General features: G+C 39.8%; 1 protein-coding gene across 5 annotated transcripts in view; it reads left to right on the top strand.

The window, feature by feature from the left end:
• Nucleotides 1-939: 939 nt before the first annotated feature.
• Nucleotides 940-11,126, top strand: part of rc3h2 (ring finger and CCCH-type domains 2) — a 31,998-nt gene continuing 21,811 nt past the window's right edge. The window contains exon 1 of one of the 5 annotated variants that reach the window (XM_008424022.1): nt 940-1,032. The gene's annotated coding sequence lies outside the window, so the exon portion shown is untranslated. Of the gene's footprint in view, nt 1,033-4,786; nt 5,399-9,137; nt 10,057-10,271; nt 10,638-11,126 lie in introns of those variants that run through there. The other 4 variants (XM_008424018.2, XM_008424023.2, XM_008424019.2 and 1 more) reach the window with 4 other exon arrangements.

Below are 11,126 nucleotides of genomic sequence, written 5' to 3'. Positions count from 1 at the left end.
TTCTGTCTTTTGTTATATTTTTTAATTGAAATGAAAGTTTCTCAAGTTGTTGCGTGGAAAATGAGGCGCATGGTGAAATCAATCCCTTTTGCACTTCCAGTGCTACCTCGGGAGATTCATGGATGTCTCAAATGTGCATAAACAAAACAAAGTAAGACTCCAGGTATGTTTTTGATGAAGGAATAACATGGTGATAAAAAAATAAATAAGTTTTTCACCGTGCTGCCCCTTGTGGCTTGGGAAGGCGAAGCCCCAAGAATCCGCCTCCCTGAGTCTCACTTCAATTTGAACTTAGAGTGGAGATTATTTAACCGCACACTTGTTTTTAAATTGCTGATTTGCCAAGTAAAACTGGAGTTATGCTAAAATAATTTAGCTACCCTTACCCCCGCCCCCGGAATATCATAGAAATGTTAAAGACAGTGCTATTCTGAGAATATGAAAGCAAATGTGTTGTTACTAAGAAAAAGAAAAAATACATATTTATAAAACAAATGAAAAAAAAAACACGCTTTTGCTTAGTGACGGAGGAACGTTACGCAAGTAACGCGAAACGACGAGAAGCGGGAAAGGGATTAGCGGCGCGAAAGGAGTAGCGGGGGAAAACCGTGAGATGGCGAAATTGGCGGAAAGTTTTGATATTGGAGCGATCCGCGACACCCAATTCGTAATTTGTCTGCAGTTTAGTGGTTTTTGTTTTGCACAAACGGAATGCTGTGCAAAGCATCCAGCAGGCAGTGGCGCTCTGGTTTTAGCTGCAAGAGGAAGAGGGAAAAAACTCGCAGCCGGAGTCTTGAGACAGACAGACAGACAGAGGGCATTTCGACGATGATGCTGCAGATAGATAAATTAGTTTTAGAAACATGAAGAGTAAAGTGGGGTCCTGGAAGGCTCAGGGGCAGGTATCCGGAGATCCAAGCAGAGGAACGGCGGCGTTGCGTGGCTGCAAAGTGTTGATCACCACTAGAAGAGGCAGAGCGGCTCTGCTTGCTAGCAAGCATGTTTCACCCACTGCGAACACCGGGAGTCAAGGTAGAGACGCTTTCTTCTTATACCGTTAGCCCCCCTTTTTTATTTTGCCACTGAGAGCAACAGAAGTATAAAATAAGTTATGAGGGAAGAAATACAGAAGTGGAAGATATATAGGCTAAAGGTTTCGGCCTGAGTCACTGCCCAGCCTACTGAAAACAAAGTCATATTTCTGGAATATTACTGAGACATAATTAGACAAATATTGATAAGATCGTGCTAGCAGTATAATTTATGTGGCACAATCACACATTTTCTGGTGTCTTGTTTTGATCTTTGATATTAAACGACTTCTATAATAATTTTATAAAACCTTGTTGCATGTAATATTTTTTTACACCAGTTTTAGAAATGTACAGTGTATATTGAATTTCCAAATGATACAAACCGTTCTTTATAATTACATGTGGGTTTTAAAGTGACTAACATGCAATAAACGTGTATTGCACATTTACAATATACATTTAACGTGTACTATAAATACCCAATAAATGTGTAGTTATTGTGAAAAAAAACAATTTTCAACAAGAAATAATTTTTTTTATGTTTCCAAAAGAAAAAAAATAGATGTACTTCCACACAGTTCAGGTTGTGCCAAAAAAAAGTCTACATAATGATTTTTTAATTTTTTTATTTTTACAATATATTGCATGTTTACATTATTGTTGAACAGATTACAATAATCTTAAAAATACCAATTCAATTATTTTTACAGCTTAAACCTAAATCAACATTTTGAGGCTTATGAGTGCTTTAAAGTGACCAATTTCGGCCCACGGTTCCAGCAAATGTACAGAATAAGAGAGAATTCTTCACCAAACCATGAAACATTTTTGCTCATCTTCAAATGCATCTTCACTACTGGCATTGTTTCACTTTTTGACCCCTCTGATATTGTGCGGACTATGCTAAGCATGACGATGAGGTTAAACGGCTGAGAGGGTTTCTATGCTCCCTAACCCCTTTTCTTCCTTTCACATGTCTCGTTTAATTTCTCGGTTATCCTACTGACCCAGAAATGTCCTTGTCACTTATCTCGCTGAATGCAGTAGCCAGTGGGCAACTAACGGCTCTCCAAGTGTGCACGCAGCCAGGACAGGAAGTAAGTCAAGAGTTACAACCGCATGGCTTATAGACTGATGTTTGACCAAGCTATTTAAGATTGGAAACAAATATTGGTGTTTGTGGAGATCCATCATATCACCTGCTGTAGTAACTACAGCACAATCTGAAAAAACATTGAATCCGGAAGTGTGCTAAATGTAAAAGCACAACAGTTTTCACAGATTTTTTTTTTTTTTTTGTTAAAAATGCTTGAATGATAAATCACTTTCTCCCTCTTTCGCAATTCTTCACAATTATAGTGTTGATTTGTTGCATAAAGGTAATATAAAACACACTGGTATTTGTGGTTTTAATATGACAAAAATGTGAAAAAAGTTCAAGGGGTGCAGGAGTGAAAGACGAATAGATGGACTAATCATTTTAAAATTATTTATTTAATCCACCCTTTGTTAATTCAATCTTTTTGGGACAGTGGCGCCCCCTGGCCAGACAGACAGTCTTTAATACTTTGATGAGTTGCAACATTAATTTGTTTATTTATGCATGTGCAATGTTTAATTAAACTATGGCTTTGTTTTTATTTTTCCGGCTTCCAAAACCTTTCAGAGGCGACCCAAGCTGCATTTTGAGAAATTTGCTGGATGTTAGGGGTAGAATCCACATTGTTTTACCCCTTAAGTTGTAGAGCCTTTTAAAATAAATTAAGAAGTATAAAGTAAAGATACTGAACTGAAAATAGAAAAACAAAATACAGGGAAAGCATTGAGAAGGAATGACTGAGATTGTTTTGATAGACATCAACAGTATTTGGTGCTTAAAAGCCAAATATAAAGAAATAAGCTGGAATGTTTCAGCATAAAAGTTTTTCGGGTTTCCTTTTTGTGTGAAGTTTCCGTGTTCTCTCCCCTTAGGGCTTTCGACAGCCACTCCAGCTTCCTCCTACGGCCTACAAATATGCATATTAGAGTACCTGGAGATTTTACAACAACCTTAGATTTCAGTGTAGATGATCGCGACCTCATGTGGATCTGAAATGGCTGCCAACTGCCTGCCTCTGACCTCATAAACAATGGGATACAATGATCCTCCACAAAATCCTGAGGGAGACAAAGCAAGTTTGAAAAGTGAATGGGGATGGAGGGGATTTATAGTCTACAAGGTAACTATATCCTGATAATAGGATTAAAGCTTTGATGAGGTAGCCAGTGGCAGCTGCACAGCCCATGGTTCTATTCCCAGCTACATTAAGGCTACAGTCTTAGGTTACTAAACGTCTTTATTCAATACATACAAGGTCCATACATAGAAAAGGGGAAATGAAAACAGACGTCACCTTAAAGCATTTTACGTTTGCAATTCATAAAATACATATTCAGGTAAAAAAAAAAAAAAAAATATATATATATATATAATCAATCATATAGTCACATTCAGAAATAAATGTAATTACTTCTGAATATGATCCAAATTAGATTACAATACAATCAAGCCCAGTGGATTACATCAGCTTTGAACCGTGTGGTCCACACAAGTTTGTAAACCCCGACTTCTGGAACAACTGACGTTCTCCTGGGAGTCGCTTCACATTACGGCAAGAAAATTGAAGCTATAGGGTATTTCTGCATGGAGTTTGCATGTTCTCTCTGTTCATGTGCACTCTGCCTTCCTCTAAAAAACATTAAACAACATATTCATACAGTTAGCAAAAACAATTACAAAAAAAATTTTTTAGTTGCTTTTTAAAAAAACAAACAAAAAAAAAGAGTCTAGAGGATTCAAACAAGAGTAGCGTTTTCCAAATTCCTGGTGCTACTGCTGAATTTGCTAGTTTTTAGCTTTGCACAATCAGCAAACCCTGGTCACCTCAGGGACCTGCAATGAATACATGGGTTTAAAGGTTCTCAGATGTAGTTCTTGTCCATTCAAAGTAGGCCTTGGTGATAATACTTAAAATTAAAATCTCTTATTTTTTCATTCCAAATTCAAAGTTTGATTTTGATAGATTTTTCCCCTGCTTTTCCCCTGCCAAAAAAATTACAAAAGACAAAAAATATTTTCAAAAACTGGCTTTTATTTCAATTATTCCTTCTGTGATTTGAGCTGAATTCAAAGTCCAAATAATTAGAAGCTATAAAACACGATTGACAAACAAGATGACAGGTCCTGTGTGTGATCGGGATTTTCGGAAATCTGAGGAGTGCATTAGTGGAAAAATCTCAATTGTCCTTAACTTAAATCTTTAAAAACAACAACAAAAATTAATTGATCGAATCAATTTATTGCCTATGTCTAATTCAAAGCTTCGTAAGTAAGCATCTTGTAATGTATCTGAAGTGAATGTGAAGCCAGGGTTGCTGAACTACGAGCGGCGTGGTGTGAGAAAACTTTGGTGAAAAACTGAGAAATATCCCTTTGATTCAGGAAATTTTCAGTATTTAGTAACCCAGAAGCTTGTGGCGCCCCCTGTTATCCTGCCGCCCTGGAAAATGAACCTTATGGGCCCATATGAGAATGACAGTGAATTCAGATCTAAATAAAGCATGCCTTTTCTTCCGCCTTTCTACTTCCCTCTACAGCTCTGCACAAAAAGCACACAGGGTTGATGTGTGAAACTTCCTCCTTGAAGGCTCGCGTACACACTTGTCAAGGCGCATCCTCCCAACCCCCCCTCCCCCCCTCCCTCTGCTGCTTGCTGCTCTGCCTCTCGGTCTGTTCCTTTAAAAACCAGCGAGCCCACGCCTCGAAAAGCGGCTTGTTCCGGCTTGCCCCTGTACATATCTTTTATCCTTGCTCGCCACATGAAAATAGTGCCCCCCTCGATATCTACGCACCACCATCTATCTGTGCTAGGCCCACGAACAACAGTCTCATCCATTAGCTCGGAGCATGAGTGATGCGTAGCCGCGCAGCAGCAGCAGCAGCAGCAGCGGCGGCGGCGGCYCCGTGCCAGTGCAGCCCGATGCTGCTGGTGGTGGAGAGTCTGAAGCGCGGCTCTGGCACCATCACCGCAGGCGGAGCGATACCATCATCTCCTCTCAGCGTTGGTTTGTGAAGCGTAGGGTGTGTGGCTCAGCGTACCTGAGCTTCCGTCACGCGCGGTGGGGGAAGACGTGCAGCGGGAGCGCGACTGGACCAGATAGCGCTCCTACTTGTAGCAAATGCGCTGATATGCGTTACCAGATCATTCTAGCGCCAGGAAGCGTCCATCTACTGCTGCTTTTTTGCAATTGATGAAGATTTTTTTTTGTTGTTGTTGTTGTGGGTGACCAGGAAATGTTTACTCTGATGTTTTGGTGTGCTTGAGGTAAGTGACTTGCGGAGCGGAGCGCTACTTTCTCTTGTTGCTCAGATAGAGATGATGCTTTTGTACTTTGGCTGTTTTTCAAACAGATCTAAGGCATAACACCTGCACTGTCTTTTTCTTAGCTGGTACTGGTAATTTTTTATTTGATTTGATTTGATTTTTTTTAATGGAGAATGAAGGAATTTAAAATGTGAAAGCAACGTAAAACTAAAGAAGAGCTTGTGAAATGGAGATGGGGGGTGCATAGCTGTGGAGCGTTCAACAAACGCTGAAATGCTCTGAATAACAACACTGTTGCTCTGAGCAGTTTTTAAAATGCAAACCTGAAGGGGCAAGTGTGAGGTGTAGCAATCTCATCATAAAGTTAAATTTTGCTGCAGCATGCCCCGTTGCAGGTTACTGTATAACCAGCTGATTTTCAGATGCATGGAAGCAACTTCTCATTTTGGTATTCTTACACAGAGTTATCATCGGTCCGTTCTGCTATTGCATGTGTAAGAACTATGTCATGCAACACAAAGCGATTTTAAGTGAGCATTTTGTGATTTCTATGATTGTCCCTACACCCATAGCCACAAATTGGGGCTACAGGCTCAATAACTACGTAATCACACAGTTATCACAGCACACATTCAATTGTTCTGTGCTCCAAACAACAAGCCAGCACACGGAGAAAATGTGCTCTTTATTCACACCGGTAAATTTGTCAAAGTGGTTGATTATCCGTGCCTCCCTCATGAGAGTATTTCAAACAGTTAGTATTAAAGTTTAGCTTTTCGCATTGTTGTGTACCTCCTGTGGCTTCCTGAATTACTTAGAAGATCAACGTTGATAGCAGCATAGGGGAAACTTGTTTCAGAGCTAGCTGATTTTTTTATAGCTCTGTGATGGTAGGTGTGGAGTGGGCGTGAGGTTTCAGTCTTGTGTTATGGTGCTGAGGCGGTTGAGTGGGATGATGGAAGAAATTGTAAAGCCTTTTCGAAATATTGACTTTTGAAAATGATAAAAGTCTTGACTGATGACAAATATTTAGATGTTTTTATTTTTTACCAAGCAGACACTTGCCAAAGAAATGGTTTCAAAATTGAAACTTTCAAATTGAAAGTGATTTTCATCTGAATGTATAGAGACACAACATCTCAAAACTCCAGTTCTAGGGGGCTGGCATTCTGCAAATTTTAGGTGTGTCCCTTCTCTAACACACCTGAATGTAATGGCCACATTGCCTCCTGAGCATGCAGTTTAGTTCTACAGAGTTGTAGGACATCAACCCTTGAGAACTGGAATTTGCTGTAGGAACCTTAGATTCAGTAGGACCAGCTGAACTTTAATCATGTCTATGGAACAATGTACCAGAGTTGCTAAGGGGATCTTGAGAGGTTAGCTTATTAGTCTACTTGAGTTTTGTGGATAACTAATAACATACGTACCTAGATGTATGTTATTAGAGTTTGACAGAGGTTGGTTTTAACGACTACCTGATAAGGAGCGTTGTCCGTATCCTAGACACAAAGTCAAGTTCAATCTTAGTAAAGGCTGAATTCTGGTCACCAGTCCTGTTTGTAGTGTTCATAGACAGAATATCAAGATTTTGTCGTGGACAGGAGGGCATTTGGTTGGAGAACCTCAGGGTCTTATCTTTGCTTTTTGCAGATGATGTGGTTCTTTTGTTTTCTTTAACGTGCACTGGAGCAGATTGCGCCTGAGTTGTAGTGCCCAGGATGGAATCAGCTCCTCTCTAAGTCTAAGGCCGTGGTTCTCAACCAGTGAAAAGGTTGACTTGTCTTTCTGGGTCTCGGGTCTTTCTCTTCCTCGCATGAAGTGGAGTTCAAGTGTTTTGGAGCATGGTTAGATGCTCCAAGAGAGCATGGTTAGATGAATGTTGGCATCATCTGCGGGTTGAAACGAGGACCTTCTTCCAATGAGGAAACAGTGCCAAAGTACAGCAAAATCATTTCTCCTAGTGTTTTTCCTGAGACACTTCCCAAAACTGGGTTCCCAAATGTTGAAACGTGTCTCATAAGAATCTGTTTTTGTGCGAAACAGCTTTAGTCTAGTTTTGCTATTACATGTAGACTACATGTGCATGACAACAGACAACAGAGGACAACAGCCCTCTCTCATGTGCATGTAAAGTTCGGTGGTATAGTTTTATTTCTCTTTCACTGTGTACTGCTATTTATTTTATAACAACAAATGCTTTTGACTGGTGTTGATGCTGAAAACACTTTATGATACTTTATTGTATTTTGAGACATTGACACTTTCTGCTACTGCAGATGGAAACTTTAAGAATTGCGCTTGTCAGCCTTGATGTCAGTCTTTCGCTAAATTTTAAGCCACAAATGAAATAACAGTGAGAGCTCGTTCCTTGATTTAGATAAAGTGTATGTTGTTTAACATAAAACAATTTGAATGTTCTTTTTCCAACAAAGATTTACTCAGTATTCTTTCCCTCATGCAATTCCTCTGCTGTTACAGGGTTGCTGCAGAGGTAACTGTGTCATCTCACTTCGCTGAGTTCACAGAAATGCCAAAATGGAGTCAAAGTTAAAATTTCATGACACAGACAAACTGTCTGCCCGCTTGTCTTCTGACCCGGAGTCAGAAGACAAGCGGGCAGTTCAGTCGCCACAAAAAGTCAGTCTATTTTTCAGCCGAGCAAATATATGAGTAATAACAACAGTTTCTTATCCAAAGGAATATGAGTGAATGTTCCTGATTAGAAGTCACCATTTTAGCTTGAGTACAAGATATTTCAGAAGATGAGTGAAAATGTGAGATTTTTCTTTAAGTTCTAAGAAAAAAAAACACCCTACTACAGAATAAGTCATCAGTATTTCTTTTATTATTATTATTATTATTATTATTTTTTTTTTTTTTTTTTTTTTTTTATAAAAAAAACAACAACCTCTAAATTAAGGTAAAATACCTAGAAAACAAATATTCTGAAGTGCAAATTGCAGATATGTTCAGACTATCAACCAGTTAAATAAACCTCAACTATCCTGACGTGCATGCTTTCGTGTGGTGGGAAAACATTCCTGTCTGGTATTCCAGTTTAGGACCGAGTTGCTTAAGTGTTAAGTCTTCCACTGTGCAGCTCTGTCTTCAGACCAATTAAACAAACAAAAAAAAAACATTCTTTTGATTTGATAGGCTTTTAAGGACACATAGACATTAAGTTCCTGTATTAGCAAATGTTCTTCTATCTACTCATGTACTATACCCACTTAATTTTGTTTAAGGTATTGGAGGAAGGGGCTGATAAAGAGGCAAGATAAATTGTGGACTAGTTTCCATCACAGGACTTTTAAACTCACACCTGAGGGCAAGAAGATTTTATTCCAGGAATTATCTGTATTTAACTCCAGACACCTTCCCTTTTACCAGCTTCCCTGTTTCTGCTAGAGTGAAGCTTCCCCATAGCATAATACTACCACCACCATGTATCAAAGTGCTCAGACTGGTGTTAAGTATTTGTTTTTTACTTCCTGAATCTACTAATTATGTTATTTCTAAAGAAATTGGTAGCAGTGGATTTTACTTTAGCGATGTCAAAGTGATTGGGCTAAAACCTTGTATAATTTCCATTTCTCCTCTCAATTTTGCCATTTGTGTGTGTTAATCACATTAAATTGCGTTAAAATTTGCAGCCGTTATGTGACAAAATGTGGGGGGGAGGGGGGGGGAGGTTTTTGCATTTCTTCAGTTCAAGTGACAAAAAGTGATCTATTAAAACTCACTTCTGTCGCCATCTGAGATTTACCAGAGGAAACCCCAGATGCCTCTCGGGAAGATTGAAAGGTGATGAAGTGAAGACTCAGCTATCCTGAGCCAAATGATCGCCAGCCAACTCTTGGCTGTAAAGACACAATATAGCTGGAGCCCACTCAGCAGAGTGGGTGTATTAGAATGCACCTGCAATTGCTTTCCTTTGAACAATTTCGGTAACGCAATCAGCCAATTTGCTGTATTGCAACGCAAATGTCACGTCCTCAGGGGTTTTCAAACCAACTGGCCTGAACGGCAACGCTCAGGTCGATTTCCTGGCTTTTAAATAATCTCTGTATAAAGAGGATCTTGATGAGGAAGTTGTGGTTCGCTGCTGGTATAATGCACACACCCACTTTTCGCGTCACAAGACTGAAAGTTTTCACGAGGTTTATTCTGACATTTCCTGCTTTATAAGACATTGGAATGGAACGCCTCAGAAGAATGTGCCATTTTGTGCTTCGTTTAAAGTGAGTATGTGAGTCAGAGATACGGAGAAATAGACAGTGGTCCAGAATTGTGTGTGGTGCCCTGAAGAGGCAGCACAACGGAGCAAAAATAGGTGGGTGCCAATGTGAACACCCACTCGTCCTCCTCCTCTTCCAGGGTGCACCGCTCCCCAAATCTGCCAGAACACGCGCAGAAAGTTTTAACAGTAAAACTCCCCACCCACAGCAGTTCTCCTCAAAAGCCCCCCTCTCTGTCCTCCCTAGCTGGATCTGTCACATGAGGGTGAGCTCACGAGGGGTTCAGCACCTTGTGGGCTTCGGTGTTATATTTGGGCTCCTCGCGGAAGAGAAATATGACGCGCGAGGACAGAGCGGTGTTCTCCACGCGGGCCACGGAGCCAGCGCTGGCGTCTCGAGGTGCCAAGTGTTCTGGAGGTGCGTATATGGTGCCACCGTTAAAAATAATAATAATAAAAAATCTTTGCAAAATATTATGCAGCTACTAGCATAAACACGAAGAAAGTCTTTACACGTTTTGTTACGTTTTGGACATGGGTTGCGTGAAGTGGGACAGTGCACAAGCCTAACGCGCAATTTCCTCGGTTTTCTGTTCTAGTCTTCACTTTTAACTAAATGTTATTATCGACGAACCAACACTGACATGCATTACAAGAGAAAATCCGGTTTTGTCAGTCGTTCAGGTGTGCTCCTCCTCCTCCTCTCTACTTTCATTCTCTATTCGTTCACGCGCGCTTCTTATTTTACTGGGCCAACATCGCTGAAAACAGTTTGAGGTGATTGTTTTTGTCTTACTTTGTCATCTGCTCCACGAGGAGCGCCAGCTGCGTGGGTTTGGTGAGCAGTTTGAGCAGATGTTTTGGACTATGAAAGCAACAGGTGCGGTTCACAGTCTGCGCGCGTGGTCCAGAGAGAGCAACTGTTCATGATGGCGCCTAAAAGCTGCTGAGCTGTTTTTGTGAATGTTTTTATTTTTGGGATGAAGCAGCGTGGAGGAGGTCAGTATCCACTTACATTAAGCGTTGTTATGAAAGAAGAGATTAAAACGACTAAATGGTTAATATTTATATATGTATTTATGTGAATGAAAACAAACCTTTTTAAAAGTGCACAGTCACGAGCCCAATGTTGCTGATGTTTGACACTTAAAGCTCCTTGAACAATAATTTTTACATTATTAGATTATTATTTTTACATGGTAGATAACTGTGATGATGCAAATGGCTTTAAAGTTGCTCATGTTGAGTATTTTGCAGTGATTTTATTTATTTTTTTAAATATATTTTTCCCATAGTAAGAGAACATTGTATCCCATTGACTCCAATCTTAGCTGTTTCTTTTAATGTACACAATAATAAACTGAAATCTATTTCCACTGACCCTTTTACAGTATGCTCCGATAAAGAATATATCATCTAGCTTATTAGACTTTTTTTTACAATAATCAATGTTTTATTGGGATAATACTGTGTAAACACATAGCCCTT

The sequence above is a fragment of the Poecilia reticulata genome, linkage group LG12 (genome assembly GCF_000633615.1).
Source record: "Poecilia reticulata strain Guanapo linkage group LG12, Guppy_female_1.0+MT, whole genome shotgun sequence".
NCBI classification, from domain to species: Eukaryota; Metazoa; Chordata; class Actinopteri; order Cyprinodontiformes; family Poeciliidae; genus Poecilia; species Poecilia reticulata.
This window is presented reverse-complemented; position numbering and strand designations above follow the sequence as displayed.